The sequence below is a fragment of the Ursus maritimus genome, unplaced genomic scaffold (assembly GCF_017311325.1).
Source record: "Ursus maritimus isolate PB19 unplaced genomic scaffold, ASM1731132v1 scaffold_8, whole genome shotgun sequence".
Lineage (NCBI taxonomy): Eukaryota > Metazoa > Chordata > Mammalia > Carnivora > Ursidae > Ursus > Ursus maritimus.
Window position 1 is genome coordinate 70,721,854 of NW_024426996.1, and position 16,476 is coordinate 70,738,329.

Consider the following 16,476-nt stretch of genomic DNA (forward strand, 5'->3'; position numbering starts at 1 on the left):
GTTGGATGGCATGTAAACAGAGCTCGGAAAAGGCCCAGGTGTAGGAAAACAATTCCCTGGTTCGTTAAGCTACTGTCTTGCCTGATCCCAGGAAGAAGAATCCATGATATAATCCATGTAAAGACAACTTGGCTGATAATATCCACTCGTGGAGATCTCCCTGGATGTCCAGATTGGAGCTCTAGGTTCTGCAGTTAGCTCCCTCGATCCTGCTATCTATCACGAACTTGGACCTTACCAAATCAAGTGCTATCAAATTGTAGCATTAATATCTAGAATCATGATAGAACTGGGTGAAGAAATGAATTTTGAAGTCAGACAGACTTGAGTAGAATGCCAGCTCTGCTCCTAATTGTTTTTTCTAGAAGCCATTTAATTTCTTATACCTTCAGTTTCCTCATCTGTAAAATGGGAACAGTAGTCTACTTAGTTGGATCATCGTGAGGATTAAGTGGTATGATAGTTAATTTTATGTGTCAATCTGGTTGGGCCACAGTACCCAGATATTTGGTCTGAATGTTTCTGAGACTATGTTTTTTGTCGATGAAATTAGCATTTAAATCAGTGGACTTGAGTAAAGGTGATTGCCCTTAGTGTGGGTGGGCCTCATCCGATCAGCTGAAGGCCCGAATAAAACAAAGACTGATCTCCCCTGAACAAGAAGGGATTCTGCCAGCAGACAACCTTCAGTCTTGAACTGCACCATTATTGCTCCTGGGTCCCTAGCCTGCTAACCCATTATGCAGACTTTAAGTTTACCAGCATCCATAACTGCATAAGCCAATTACTTAAATAAATACCTCTCTGGGGGCACTCTGTTGGCTCAGTTGGCAGAGCACGCCACTCTTGATCTCAGGTTCATGAGTTTGAGCTCCACGTTGAGTGTAGAACGTACTTTTTAAAAAAAAGTTAAAATAAATCTGTGTGTGTTTGTGTGTGTGTGTGTGTGCGTGTGTACATATATGTGTATGTGTATATGTACGTTTATGGAGGGGTGTAGACATATATGCGTGTATGTACACATACACACACACAGAGATTCTGTTTCTCTGGAGAATCCCAACTAATACAACTGGTATGATTCCTGAAAAGTTCCTGATATACAGCTTGTTCTCAATGGATATTAGTTTTATTTCCCTTTCCCAGAGACCTTCAGCCTCTTCATCCCACAGGTAAGCAGATGACTGTCCAAAGTACCAAGACTCACCCACTTTCCCAATATAACCCTGAAGAGTTTGAGAAGATGAACGAGATAATCAGCTTTGAGCATCACAATTTAAGACACAAAACATCTGCTCCACGCCTGAAGGTGATCATTTCATTTTCAACAAAGCATTCTTGAAAGGACTTCAGAGTTCATCTGATCCCCAAATTACAAGGTGTTGGCCTACGGACCACAAACTCGTATAGCTGGTTTTGTTTTGGGGGTTTTTTGTTTTGTTTTCTTTGCTTATTTTTTACTCATGCAAGCTTTTTATTATTTTTTTAATTTAATATTTGAAAGGTGTCACATAAAAGTCTGGATTCCTGGCTCCTCTTGATAAGTAGGAAGATCTGGTGACCTCGGGTGTGCACACCTGGAGCTGAGAGGTGACGGACACCATAGATAGGACACAGGTCATGGGGGTCTTTTACTCATTCGTGTCAAGCCCTGTAGACGTTTGAGTCTGTGACTCCTTGTGTCCTCCAGCTCCTTCAATTCAGAAAAGAGGAAGCATAGACTCAGGGAAGTCTAATAAACTTGCATAAGGCCATGTGCCAGATGGGCAAAGCCAGGTCTAAAACCCCACATTCTTGCCTATCAGGCCCCTTAAAATATGCCGTATTCCAACTGAGCACAAATGCTTTTGTTGACAAGGTAGGTGATTCCTAAGGGTCTTTAGTTCCCCCGTAAGGCCTACTCATTTTAGCAGTAAGATCAAGCTTAGTTTCACAGATGAACGCAGTGTTTTAAGATGGGGCTAAAACACGAACTGTCTTATTTACCCCTGTGATTATAAGCATAGTTCTGGTGTGAGACCAAACTTGGCTTTGCCATTATCTTGGGCAAGTTTCTCATGTTTCCAATAAGAGTTATACATACACAGTGTCAGTGGTGAGGATTAAATGAAATACTTCACATAAAGTGCTCAGGACGATGTCTAGAATTCTACAAATGTTCTTGAATTAAGACCTCAGAGGAATTAAAATAAATATGGCAAAATTAGCAATGTAGCTAGGTGATTTTGCATCTGCGAATATGTATGAGTTCACAGTCACACACACACCCCCCCCACAAATTCAAATCCGACACCCTGGTGTTTTCCTCAGCTTCTCCCCTTTTACACACGTGTTCATGGACTCGGTTGGTCCAACCTGCAAATCACGAAGTAGGTCCATACCAACCTATTGATTAAAGTTCAAGGTTTATTTGGGGTTATTTTTGCCCTCAGAATACACTTCACTACTAGTACACAGTCAAGGCATTATGTTCAAAAAAGACAAGTCTTGAATTAATCCCCATTGTCTGGGTGGTTGAGTTACCAAGGTGATATACAGTTGGGTTAATTTGCTGCTGTTTGTATTGATTTTAGGATCTGCTTTATTTCATTCTTTATGGTTTCATTTCGGTTTTTAATATGTTACACCTAAGTTTCAATCATGAAGTTGAACTATGTTATTGTACAGCTCTGTGTTATTGGAATTAGGGCAATGAAAAGGACAGGTGCCTTCTAAAAGCTTAGCCGGGGCAGAGGAGCAGACATGTCTAGAGACCATTTTGATAAGCAGTGTCTTGGATTTGTGCGCAGAGAGCTAAGGCGAGTCTTAGGACCGTGAGCCATAGACCGTGGGGCTTAAGAAAGCTTGCCGAATGAATGAGTGAATGAATGAATGGGTGAGTGAATTTGTGATTCTATTCGTCCCCTCTAGACTGTGAATTCTTTAAGGTAAAGACCGACCGCATTCATCTCTGTATCCCAGGTTTGGCCAGAGCTGGGCCCCATCTGTGTTTTTAGAGTGGAAAGCAGCTATCCAGGGGTCCCGCATGCAGCGCTAGGCCCAAATGAATTCCAAGCATGTCGAATTTCTCAGTTGCTGGAGCACCTGTCCTCTCCCTGCTCTTTGCAAACTCATCACTTGCTGCCACGCCCCTCCATTCTGCCCTCTGCTCCAGTCTATGAGGAAGCAACATCCCTACCTCCTCCCAGGGGCCCACCCTCCCAACCTCCCTCTGGAAGAGGTCTGGCTAACCCCCTCTCTGGCCTCTTTGACTCTTTCTTATGCAGAATTTCTGCCTCAGGCCCCGAGTGACCCATGAATGAGGGCAAAGCCCAATGACCTTGCACCGAAGACTCCTTGACCCACCTATGCTTCAAGGTCTGAGATAATCATTCTCCTCGTTCGGCATGGTGCACTGGGGGTTATACACAAGTAATGAATCACGGAACGTTACATCAAACACTAGGGATGTACTGTATGGTGACTAACATAATATAATAAAAAATATTATTTTAAAAAAATCATTCTCCTCTGCAGTTTCAAACGTATCCCCACTGTTTTTTATCGTGCTTCTCCTCACGAGTTGCAGTTCGCTAATCCCAGTTTACGTGTAAGGACAACTCACTGGGCACTAAGGACTTTGTTTCCGCTTGTCTGACTTTCACAGCCCTTTGATGGAGGCGTGTCATGTTGTAAGTGTTTTATAGGTGAACAAGCTGAAGCCCAGAGAATGAGTAACCGGCCCAAAGCCACGGCCAGCAAAGAGCAAAGGATGTGTGTGGCCCCTGCTTCCACTCTCCGCCACCCCCCACTCGCACCTTGGTGCCCGCCAGCGCTGCTCTCCCCAGCTGAGCGCGTCGGTGGCTTGTGTCTTCACAGCCCAGCCTCCTGACCTCGGCAGGTTTTGGCGCTGCCCCTCTCCTTCTCCTTGGGGAGATCGCTCCACACGGACTGGCACAGCACGGCACCCTGCGGTCGGGCTCCTCCCTCCCTGCCTCGCCCTCTTCTGCCCTTATTCCTCCCAGTTCCTGGAACTGGGCAGTCCCACAGGCTCTGTTTCTGGCTGTGCTCTCTCTGCACTCAGTCTCTGATAACCTGGATGCCTGCTTCTGGAAAGCTCCTCCTCCCAGCTCTGGTCCTGGGTCGGCCTCTCCAAATGCATGTTTTTCATCTCGTCCACACCCATCACACCCAAAACCAGCCTCTTCCTTCTCTCCTCCAAGGGGTAGCTCTCTTCACGCTGCCACTCCTGTACCCGTGGCCGGCTGGTAACCCCTTCTGCCCTCGCTGACTCTCGCTTGACCTCATGGCAGCAACTTCCCAAGTCCCCTCCCTGCCCTGCTCATGTCCTTTCCAGTTGACAGCATAATCCACACGACCTTGTAGAATGTTCTTCCAAAAACAGTCCCTTGATTACTGATTTAGACAGTAATGATTTATGGAGAATGGCCGTGCCAGGCACTTTACTAGCCTTTGGGGATTATGTGACTTGTCTATGTTAAATGATCTGTGATTCTCTTCCCCAACGTGAAACGAAAGGTAACACAAATGAAAGACAATGCCAGCTTGCAGGCTGGAGGGACCTTAAAGGCCATCTACCTCGTTTACTGATAAGAAGCTGGAACCTACTTGCCGTTTCATCTGAGAATACCTACTGAGGGCCACCTCCAGCCCAAGTGCTCCCTAGGCACGGGGGTTTAGCACCAAACAAGACAGACAGCCCCTGCGCTCAGAGACCTTGCACACTATTCATCACCTCTTGTACTTATGGTAAGTTTATTAATTCACTCAACAAACACTTACTGAGCACCTACAATGTGATAGCTCTTTCCGAGGAATACAGCAATGACTAAAACGGACAGAAGTCCCTGCCCTCTGAGAGCTTACATTCTAGTGAAGGGAGACAGGAAAGAAGTAAGTGTGTATGTAAACACACCGACTCGGGGTACTGAGTGCAATGGGAGGCAGCCCGGGCTCGTACAGCCTCACTCCTCCCTGCGTGAGCTCTGGAACTCTGTTCAAGATACCTACTTTTCTGTACCTCGCTTCCCTCATCTATAAAATGCAAATCATAATAAGGCCCACATCACAGGGAATGTTGTGAGAAGCAAGCAAGATGTTCTGGAAGTGTCTAGGACAGTCTCCGGCACACAGGAAGCACTATGACCCTTCACGCAAGTGTGCAGAGAAGGGCAGAGGGCTTTGGGATGCCTGGAGCAGTGCAGTATATAGAAGATGGTTGAGGGAGACCGCACAGCAAGAGAGACATTCCAGCCAAGACAGGAGGAGGAAGAACTCGCCATGCGGAGACCTAGCAAGCGTTCCAGGCTGAGGCAGGAGCCAGCACAAGACCCCAGCAGCGAGGAGGCCATTGTGGCGGGAGCACGTGAGCCAGGGAGAGTGAGGAGAAGATGAGGGAGCCAGGCATGGAATGGGGGAGCCGGAGAACCCCGCAGGACTTAGACTCCATTTTGGCTTTTGCTCTAGTGCCCTGAGGAGCCTTTGGAGAACTTTCGTCTGGGGAGGGACTCCATCTGTTTTGTGTCTCAGAAGCATCATTCTGGCTGCTCTGGGGAGAGACTAACTGCAAGGGGCAGAATCAGGACACTAGTCAAAGAGGCTTTTGCAAGAACCCGAGGAAATTAGGGGCTGGACCAGGATGGTGAGATGTGGTCAGGTTCCAGATATATGTTGGAGATCGAGCTAATGGGATGTTCTGTAGGCTTGGTGGGGGTTTGAGGGAAGAGTCAGGGAATGTGATAAAGGAGGAGTACTGGGCATTATGAAAGCACAAAGGAGTTGTGGGAGGAGACTGGAGAACACAGACAGTGAGGGAGGCCCCCAGGGCAGGGATTAGTAAGAAAGAGCCTTGAAATGTGGGGTCTGAGATGACCGTTCCATTTAAACATCAGCCCCCTCAAGTCAGATTTATTGTTCTAATGTTTAATCCCTTGAATTCCCAGAGCATATGGAACAAGAACCACAGCAAGCATGTGGATGCCCTAAGGTCCATACACAGCGCCCCTGTTAACGTCCACTCCGAACACGTAGGAAAACGAGCTCTTACGCCAACGTGATTGTCTGTCTCCCCCTGCTGGCCATCCTTGTATTTCAGCTTACATGCTGGTTGTTACTTGCTGGGTATTCTGATACTATCCTTACCTTGCATATTTGCTATAGCTGCCCTTTACATATTTAGTTTTTATAAGGGCATTTTAGAGAGAGTTGGGTTTACAAAAATTCTATTTCTGCCTTAAATTTCAAGACGATAATTGAAAAACCATAATGTCATCATCGCCATCATCACTGCCACCACGACACCAATCATCCACTTTGTCCCATGCTTTTCCTGACATTTTCTCCTGCATTATCTCACTGGATCTCATATCCTCTCCACGAGGTAGGTAAGATGTTATTCCCATTTTATACAAGAAAAAAGTGAGGCTCGGAAAGGTGGGACTTTCTGCTCTGGTACTGAGCAGATTCAGTTTGCCATGAATCCAATCTTCTCGTCACTGGAAAATGTGCCCCATATGACTGGAGACCTGGGATAACATGGAAACTATAGATAGACACCACCATAACACTTCTTAAGATCTTATGTAATGTTTTCCTAATCTCCCTAATGAGAGGGACTAGTTATTGCCTTCTAAAGCCACACCAGGCACGGCACTAACCGTAGGAAGTACACCGGGTCATTTCATACCCTCCACATTGTTATAAAGTAGCTGTCATTACTAACTCCATTTTACCCGTGCAGTCTGAAGAGCAGACGGGAGTTGACTTGCCCATGGTGCCTGAGCTGTTCTTTCTCCCCCTCACCCCGCCCCAGCTTTCTCTTCCTGTCTGGACATCTGAGCCTACAACCACCTTGTCCTGTATAGAGAATGACCTGGGGCATTTCCCTCTCTTTCCCCCTCTCAGGAAGTGTTGCACCTTCTCCCCCCATACATCTTCAACTCGGAGAACTTCTTCAAATGTTAATTAAATGTGACCATGGGGCCCCTGAGGGGCTCAGTCTGTTCAACATCTGACTCTTGATCTCAGCTCAAGTCTTGATCTTGGGGTTATGAGCTTGCGCCCTGCATGGACATGGAGCCTACTTAATAAATAAACAAACAAACAAATAAATAAATAAATAACCTTGGTTTGACTCCTAGGACGATTTAGTTTTGGTGCCTACACTGTGTTCCGAGACGTTTTATAGCTGTCAGGCAAGCAGGTATGTGGGTAAGTACTGTCCTCCCTTTACAGGTAAGGAATTTGAAGCTCATATAATTTCTGGCTGGGAACTCTCCCTTGACGAAGCATCAGAAGACTCATGTTTAAGATCTAAACTTTGTTAATGATCTGTGTGAGCTTGGACAGGTCTTTCTACCTCTCTGGGCTTCTAGCATCTCATCCGCAAAACAGGAATACTCATTCTAGTCACCAAGCACATCCGAGGACCAAATGCACGTAAAAGCTACTGGCAACTAGAAAGTGCTACCTGGTTGACCTTCTCCATGCCCATTTATTGAGACCTTCCTTTATGGACTCAAATATGATTAAGCATTGGACTTTGGAGTCTGACTTTCTGGGTTCACATCCAAGTTCCACCAGTTCACGTTGGTGTCCTTGGGCACTTGATTTAATCTTTTTTTTAAGAGATTTATTTCTTGGGACGCCTGGGTGGTGCAGTCGTTAAGCGTCTGCCTTCGGCTCAGGGCATGATCCCGGCGTTCTGGGATCGAGCCCCACATCAGGCTGTTCCGCTGGAAGCCTGCTTCTTCCTCTCCCACTCCCCCTGCTTGTGTTCGCTCTCTCGCTGGCTGTCTCTGTCAAATAAATAAATACAATTTAAAAAAAAAGATTTCTTTCTTTATTTTAGGGGAAGAGGGAGAGGAAGAATCTCAAGCAGACTCCCTGCTGAGCGCAGAGCCCCACAGGGGGCCTCAATCTCACGACCCTGAGATCATGACCTGAGCCAATACCAACAGTGGGACGCTTATCTGACTGAGCCACCCAGACGCCCCTTTAATCTTTCTAAGCTTTGTTTCCCCCTTGTTTCCTTTTTAGAAGGAATCGTAATAGCAGCCACTGTGCAGGGTTGTGGTGAAGGTGCAAGGGAGATAAGAAGACTATGGAGGAGTCAGCACTGGGCTGCTCTTGCCGATGTGGTTATTATCCTCATGATCTGGTTATTCTTCAAGGTCCTGTGTTGAACTAGGTGAAAAGACACAATCCCTGGAGAGGTGGCTGGATAAGGAGGGGAGAGGGAAGGGAGCGGACTCCTGAGAACGCACTCTGTGTCATTCCTTCACCACGTGCCCTTAACTGTGTTATTCATCGGGATATATGGACAGGAAATCTTAGATTAACTGCTAAGTTTTCAAAGTGAACATTTCCATTGGCCATTAGGGAGATTTCTCTGGCTCAGAGAGCTGCCAGATCTGGGAGAGTCACCTTTGAGTGGGGGAGTCTATGCTGAAGATACGTGACTGAATTGGATCCATGTCACACAGACACAGATCCTAGAGACACAGCAGGACCAAGAGAAAAATTGTTCTTGTGAGCTCTAAGCCTGGTACCAATTTCTGGCTTCAATATTCATCTTTACTAAATCTGTATACTACCTGTTACATACATACATATGTAATTTTTATTTTTTATTTATTTTTTTCCAAGCTACATTAAGTTTTGTTGTCTTTTCTTTTTATGTGGAGATGATGGACTTTTCTTTTCTGAGCTTTTCTGGACTTGGATAAAACTGGGAAGCAGTAGGATATCGGAATTTGGGATAACATTTTCTCTACTGTAAGTGGCCATTAAATGTATCATCAAAAAATAACAACTTTTCAGAAAAGACACCAAATTTAAAGTACTCTGAACTTTTGAAATGTGAAATGAATGAGCTTTTTGGATTTGAAGAAATAGGTAAGAGCTTGTCTTTGTTTGGCATTTTAACTTTCCAGAATATTCTTATATCCAACTTCCATCCACTTGGGTCACACACTCAGCCATTACTCATCCTTTTCTTTTCTAGGTTTTCATTCATTGGCCTCTGCTGAAAAAACCCATTAGTCTTCAGCAAAGAAAAGAAATTTTAAAAAACAAAGTACACAGAAAACCTGATCACCTACCCTTCAAATCAACCCCAATATTTGCAGTAGATTCAGTAGCCAGCTCCCAGGATGATGCCTTTAATGACTCAGAAAATGGAAAAGCATTAAAGACTATTTCTCAATAGAGACAAGTTAAGACATTTTAATTAGAGGTCTATTCCATTCCCCTGCCCACCCTCACTCCCAAAACGCACTACCAGAGGCGAGGTCAATGTTACATGGGCAGACATAGCTATTCCACAGCACAACACGCAGGCATCTAAAAGATAAGTGATGGCGTGAAGTACGGTCTGGCCAAACAGTGAGATTATTACATAAAAAGGAAAAATCTGTCTATATGCCTATATAAGGAAATTGCCAAGAAATGTTTTAAATGAAAAGAGCAAGGTGAAAACAAGTAAATATATTACTTTTACTGCTGCACTATATGTTAAAAAGTCAGGGGGTCGGGGGGGGTCGGGGAAGATTACATTTTTGCTTGCCTATATGTTGTTGCTATTTTTTTATTCTCTTAAGGGACACACCAGAAACTACTAACAGTGTTTGTCTTTTGTGTATGTGGGGCGGAAGTGGGGGAAATTTGGCAAGTGGGAAATAGCACTCTACCTTTTTAGGTGTTCCAACATTTGAATCATATTAAAATACCTTTTTTAAAAAAGACATCAAAAAAAAAAAATATATATATATATATATATATAAGATATTTTAAATTGTACCCTTAAAATGACCACTAGATGGCGATTGTTCTTCATTTGAACAGCCGCCAGCAAGTATTCCTACAACAAAGACATTAAAGCTGGATGAAGTCTTAGGAACTGCCTGAAAGCTTGAGCACCCGATTATCTTAATAAGAACAGGAGAATGGGATGGGCTGGTGATGGGTGTTGAGGAGGGCACGTATTGCATGGTGCACTGGGTGTTGTATGCAAGTAATGAATCACAGAACTTTACATCAAAAACTAGGGATGTACTGTATGGTGACTAACATAATATAATAAAAAAATATTATAAAAAAAAAAGAAAGAAAATGGAAAAGCCCAGATCCCTTTCCCCAGTTTAAGATTCAGCCTTGCCTCTCCTGACTTTCTTGAAAATCATGTATCCATGCTATAATTCAAGAACTCAAAATGGTTTTCTACAAATGCATTTAAACATCAATAGTGTTTCTTGTAAATCCCCCCAATGTGACATTGAATACATTAAAAACTCAAAGATTTTTTACAGCCCCATAACCAAACACAAGACACATTTATCAGAATAATCAGATGTCAGGCTTCGGGTGGAATACCTCAAACTACCAAGGCTCAGAATTTTCTTTTAGTTAATAGGGAAAAAGAGTCTTTGGGTTACAAATAGCTGAGTCACAAACACCTTATATATACAAGTCAGCCAGGGCTGTATTGGTCTGGAAGTTCCCATTTCATGGAGCGGCAGACCGTCGCACTGAATCCCTGAGAGCAAGCAGTGCCTTAATACCAGAATCCAAGGCAGAGGCACTGTTTTAACCCGGCATCTTCACAACAGGCCTGAAAGAGAGCTGCCACTCCCTCTATTATACCCATGAGGAACATTCCATGAGGAAATGAAGCAGCATGCTCAAAGTCACACAACTTGAATCACAGAGTTGGGACTCCGACTCCGAATTAGGATGACCAGTTGTCCCATTTGCCTGGGACTGAAGGGGTTCCCGAGATGAGGGATTGTCCGTGCTAACATTGGGACAGTCCTGGGCAAACCAAGGCTAACTGGCCAGCGTGTATACAAGTCCAGGGCTCTTCCTACTAAAACGGACTGCTGTGAGGTGGCCTGGTCCTCCAGCCTGTGTTGACAATGTAAGAATTTCAAATGGCTATTTAAAAAACAATGCTGTGTGCTCCTCTTCCTCAGCTAGTTCCATTATGGCGGCCCATAGCCCTGCGCACAATTGGTGATGCTGAACCAGGTTATGACCTAGATTTATTTCGTTTATCTAATCATTACACTGCGGATTTAGAAAAGGTGCTTATTCCTAAATGACTAATCATGGACAGAACAAAATGGCTTATACTTGAAAATCTGTGAAGATAGGAGGCTATCATATGGCAGCTCAGCTGGGGTATCTGCATGCCCCAGGGGGGCTATAAATTCTCTACTGACTTGCTAGATTATAACAAAACATTGAACAGAAACAGTAATATATCCATCCCCTGACTGCAGATTTTATGAGACCGAAGAGCTATTGTAATGACCATTCAACTGGGGCCATAAAATAAATTTATGGAGATGATTTCACAACTTTAACTGGAAAGAATGGCTTGGTTGCTATAGATACAATTGACATTGGCAAAACAATGTAAATCTTGCTTTCCTTAGTCAAGCAGTGTAATTCAAAGAGGGTCCACATTGCAAGTTTGCTGGTGAAAGAGCTCCCCGAAACTCCTGGACATAGATCGCACTGTGTTGGGAGGAAATTTCAGGCTGATTTATTGGATGTGTCTTTGACTATAATGGAAACATCAAGGATTTAAATCATGTTTGTGTCATTAGCAAAACTGGAAAAGCAAAGTATCAAGCCTAAAATGAGAGCTCAAGTCGGGTGGTAGAGTTTGGGAACATCTGGTGTTCTATTGCCATCACCAGTAAAATGATCAAATGGTCGGGTTCCGTGGCCATCTGCGTCGTAGAGGTTTTTGCATGTACTTTCTGAGAATTTTGTTCTGTGTATTAGAAATACCGGTGGCTGCCATCCCAAACTCACTCTCTGGTCTGAGTTGATAGGCCACTGGTTCCCTTTGGAGGGATTGTTGTTTGACTTATGAATGAAAAACCTTTACCAACAAAACACAACACTTCTGTAAGAAGCATTTAAAGAGAAGATATATTGTTTTATGAATTGCCCTATTTTTTATAGTCCTAAATTCATGAAAAGAACAGAAGTAATTGAACATTGTTAATTATTACACCACTTTAAAGAGTAAGAAGCAGCTGGTTTTTTATCTGACAGTATCTAAGAGGTATTGTTATAAACTGAATCATGTTTCCTGGAATTATGTTAGGAGCATTTCAGGGATATTAACTGAATTTTCTCATTTGTTCAGACTATTTCCAGTGAATCTTCTTTATGGTTCCTTTAAATATTAATCAGTGTATTCCAAAAACCTTTACACATTTTGAAATTTTCAGTGCAGAATCCTTACAGACCGCCTCTTAAATCAACAACAACAAAAAACCACTTTTTTTTTCTTTAGGCTGTCCATTGATAAGCTACACATTGAATGTCAGGGACAGGACGAGGTGGGGTGTATGTGACACCTAGGGAATTGCACGGCCCAGAGAGTGACACCTCTCAAAATTCTGTGTCCTTGGTGACGTTTTAATGCACGCTCCTCCTGACTCTGCCAAGTAGAACAGACATGGATAAGACTCTTTACCTGGCTCCGAAGTGTCCTATTCGTTTTTAAGTTTCTGATTGAAAACATACGTGTGCATGTCCAGTTTGGTAACGTTGCATGAATTTCATGTCTCACTTGGGTTAAATTAAGTCAAGATGAAAACCCCATGTTGATATCTATATTTTCAAACACTTTGTCATTTATGAAGATTTCCATCTAGTTCTATCAACGTTTTTTTTCTTCCATACATAATTCATTCAGATAAGATACATTTCTATCAGCTGTTTTTTAAACTACATATTGACATTTCTATTCAATTTGAAGATTAGATTCTATTTTACTTTTTTTTAAAGATTTTATTTATTTATTGGACAGAGAGAGACACAGCGAGAGAGAGAACACCAGCAGGGGGAGTAGGAGAGGGAGAAGCAGGCTTCCCTCTGAGCGGGGAGCCCGACGCGGGGCTCGATTCCAGAATGCTGGGATCATGACCTGAGCTGAAGGCAGATGCTTAACGACTGAGCCACCCAGGCGCCCCTAGATTCTATTTTAAACCACAAAGACCGAAGACCTGTCTACACCACTATGTCCCAGTTTATAGAAATAACGCAATTTTTTTTATCTCTTCTGATAATTTCGAACATGTGGATGACAAGATTGCTCTGACAAGATTGCTCCTGACTTCCAGGGATCAGAACAGTGGAGTGCCAGGAATATCAGCACTGACAGTCTTTCTCCTGAGTCCTCAGACAAGCAAAGTGTACACAGATGGACAATAAGAATGGTAACAGACATCTGTGATCCAAACACATCTATCTCCAAACACACACGGCCTCCCACTGCATATAGCCTCTTCTACTATGGTTACTTTTCAAGATTTATTTATTTACGTGAGAGAGAGCGCACATGCATGAGCGCAGGGTAGGGGCAGGGGGAGAGGGAAAGTCCCAAGCAGAGTCTGTGCTGAGTGCAGAACACCATGCAAGGCTCGATCTCAGGACCCTGAGATCACAACCTGAGCTGAAACCAGGAGTCGGAAGCTTAACCAACTGAGCCACTCAGGCACCCTTACTGTGGTTATGTTTTTAATGGAAATAAAATAAATGTAGCAAAATAGGGGATGGATAAGCAAATTATGGTACAATTACATGGTGGAATATTTTTTGCCAATTAAAAATGACAATGTAAAACTCTATTTAAACTTAGGGTGAGGTTTGCAACATATTAATTGAAAAATTCAGGTCACTCTAAGGTGATAGCATTTCTCTAAACATGTATCCATTTCATTAGATCTCAGATGTCATCAGTTGTAAGATGGGCTATTAATTTACTCATCACTAAGAAGAAAGAGACTGCCAATTAAACCATGACATGTTGCTTTCTAAATACACTGATTCTAAGACGTATCCTGATTTCAGAAATCCTAAAATGTGGGGGAAAAAACTTTCTTAGCTATGCACATATGAGTTATATGAAAAATATGATTTACATGGAAAGTGTGTAATATATACACAAATGTTAAGAGTACTGACCTCTGGGTGGTAAGATTATCAATTATGTTATTTTTGTTTTTTATTATCTGTATTGCTTTACATTGAAAAAATGGCAGCTTGGCCAATAAAACCATTTTATTTTATATTTTTAAATATTTATCTTAGAGAGAGTGCGCACGCATGGGGGGTGCGGGGGGGGGGGCAGAGGGATAGGGAGAGAATCCTCAAGCAGACTCCCCGCTGAGTGAGCAGCCCAACACAGGGCTCAATCCCAGAACCCCAAGATCACGATCTGAGCCGAAATCAAGAGTTGGACACTTAACCGATTGAGCCACCCAGATGCCCCTAATAAAACCATTTTGATGGAAAACTAATCAATCCCCCTCACTGGGGAAGCGTTCATCCTCTGCTTCCTGCCATCCAGCAATGTCTTTTCTGCTCACAGAGCACATCTGGGTCCTCGACAGTCCTAACCATGTCATCCTCGGCTCTCTTGAAAAACCGGTTTCCCAGTCTACACAGTGGGCAACTGTGAAGCAGGACTTCTAGGCCCAAGCGGCAGCGAAGAGCTTCCCCCTTGAACCCATAGGGAGTAGGCCATAAGCTCCGTGTCTGTTTCTATCAATATTCTGTCACTAGCACCTGACACCAGGAAAATGATCGACTGATAGTGGTGACTGAATGAATAAACAGTAAATCAATTATTTAATAGTGAGGCTGAAGCAGCCAGCAAAGCCAAGTCTGGAAGAGGGAACGGAGATGCAGAGGCAAGAATCAAACAGGGTACCATGGAGATGGGAGTGAATACTTTCCGAGATTCTATGATGTGTCCAGGGTTGAGGATAAAGCAAACCAAGTCTTGCATCCTGGGATGAGATTCAGGGTGAACATGGATGAGAATGAGGGAAGGGACTTGCTGTCCTCTGCCTATGGCTTCCATCTCTAGGTCTAAGGCTGCTACTGGAGTTTCAGTGTTTTTCAGCAAAGGGAAGGGGGGAAAATGAAATCTGGGGCAAATGGCTTTGTCTCTAAGACAGCCAGGCAATTGCATTAATCATGTCTGTTTACATCCCAGTGGTCAGACCCAGACCCAGCGGGGAATGTATTCCGTGGTTGGGAATCCATGTTCCCAGTTAAAATTGGGGGTGGGAGAATACTATTTAAGAAGAGGAGGAAATAATGGACACTAGGCAACAGCCAGCAATCTCCAACATTCCCATTTATGGGTTCTTCGTCTTTGTGAGAAGAAAAGGAGATGTCAAGGGGGGACAACCTTGACTCCTAGGCTACTGCCTACAACTCAACACCCAGCCTCCATGACTCCCAGGAGGAGGACTGTTTTCTCGTTTACCAAGTGAAGGAGTGGAGTCACTTCTCTGCAGCCATAATGTTCCATCATTCTTTCATGATTCCGTAATAAGTTATTACAGAAACGTCTACTTTGTTACTTTTATTTTGAAAGTATTTGACATGGTAATGGTCATGGGTGACACTGAAAAAATAACCCATCTTTACAATTACCCATCTGACAGCACAGACTCCATGACTCATTCCCATGTTCCAGAAAGCTTGACAGCAGAAAGGACGCCTACCACCACCGCACAGAGTTTCCTTCTTCCCACCTCACCAGTCCAACCAAGTTGTGCCTGGAAAAGCTCCCAACTTCCATGGCCGTGAGCCAGACAAAATCGTAAGACTGAGCAGCAGAGAGTAATCTGAGACTTACTGGCTCCCAAAGGGGCTTTTCTCCCTCCATCAGCCAATGTGGATCTTATTATTCTACCCATTCAGGGAAGTTCCTGCAAGGCAGCTCTGAGGAAACTGGACTGATTATTGTGTCATTCACAAAGGGAGATTTATTCGGTTCCAAGTGAAGGCTTGGGTTGGCTATCCCATTTCTTCTCAGTCTTACCCTTTTCCAGTGTTCTGCTTGCTCATTACACAGGAGACAGTATCTACTTCCAGGAGCTTTTTCCTTCTGATTTCATCTACCAAAGAGAGCTTACACCTTTATTATCACCAGAGAGCAGGGGTTGGGTTGGCAATGCCACGGGGAGGCTGTTGAACTCCTGGTCGGCTTGAAAAATGAGTTACGAATGTCAAATTCTTAGACTTGGGGCAGTGCGGAGGTTGGAGGTTGGGGGTTCTGTTGATATTGTTCATCAACATCAGCTTGGGATGGGACAACCCTGCTGGTTGGCAAGAGGGCCATCCCTACCCGCCTCTCCATTGCCCCCAGGGTCTCAGCTTCTAAACCAGGTAGGCTTATCAAGGAATTTCCTCCATAAAAAAAAGTTCCAACCTTTTTTTTAATTAAAAGAAACTAACCGTAATAGAGCTCCAACCATGCGTTAAGCACTATTTTAAGAATTGTACATCTATCATTTCGTTCAATGCTCAGAACAACCCAAAGAGGGAGGCACTCCTAATACCTCATTTTATAGGCAGAGACACTGAGCTCTGTTCTAAGCATTTTACATTATCAGACCCATACAACAGAAGGATCTACACAGCCATGAATCTGAGTCT

General features: G+C 43.8%; 1 pseudogene; it reads left to right on the forward strand.

The window, feature by feature from the left end:
• Positions 1-9,791: 9,791 nt before the first annotated feature.
• On the forward strand, positions 9,792-12,890 carry LOC103658317 (annotated as a pseudogene).
• Positions 12,891-16,476: the final 3,586 nt, after the last annotated feature.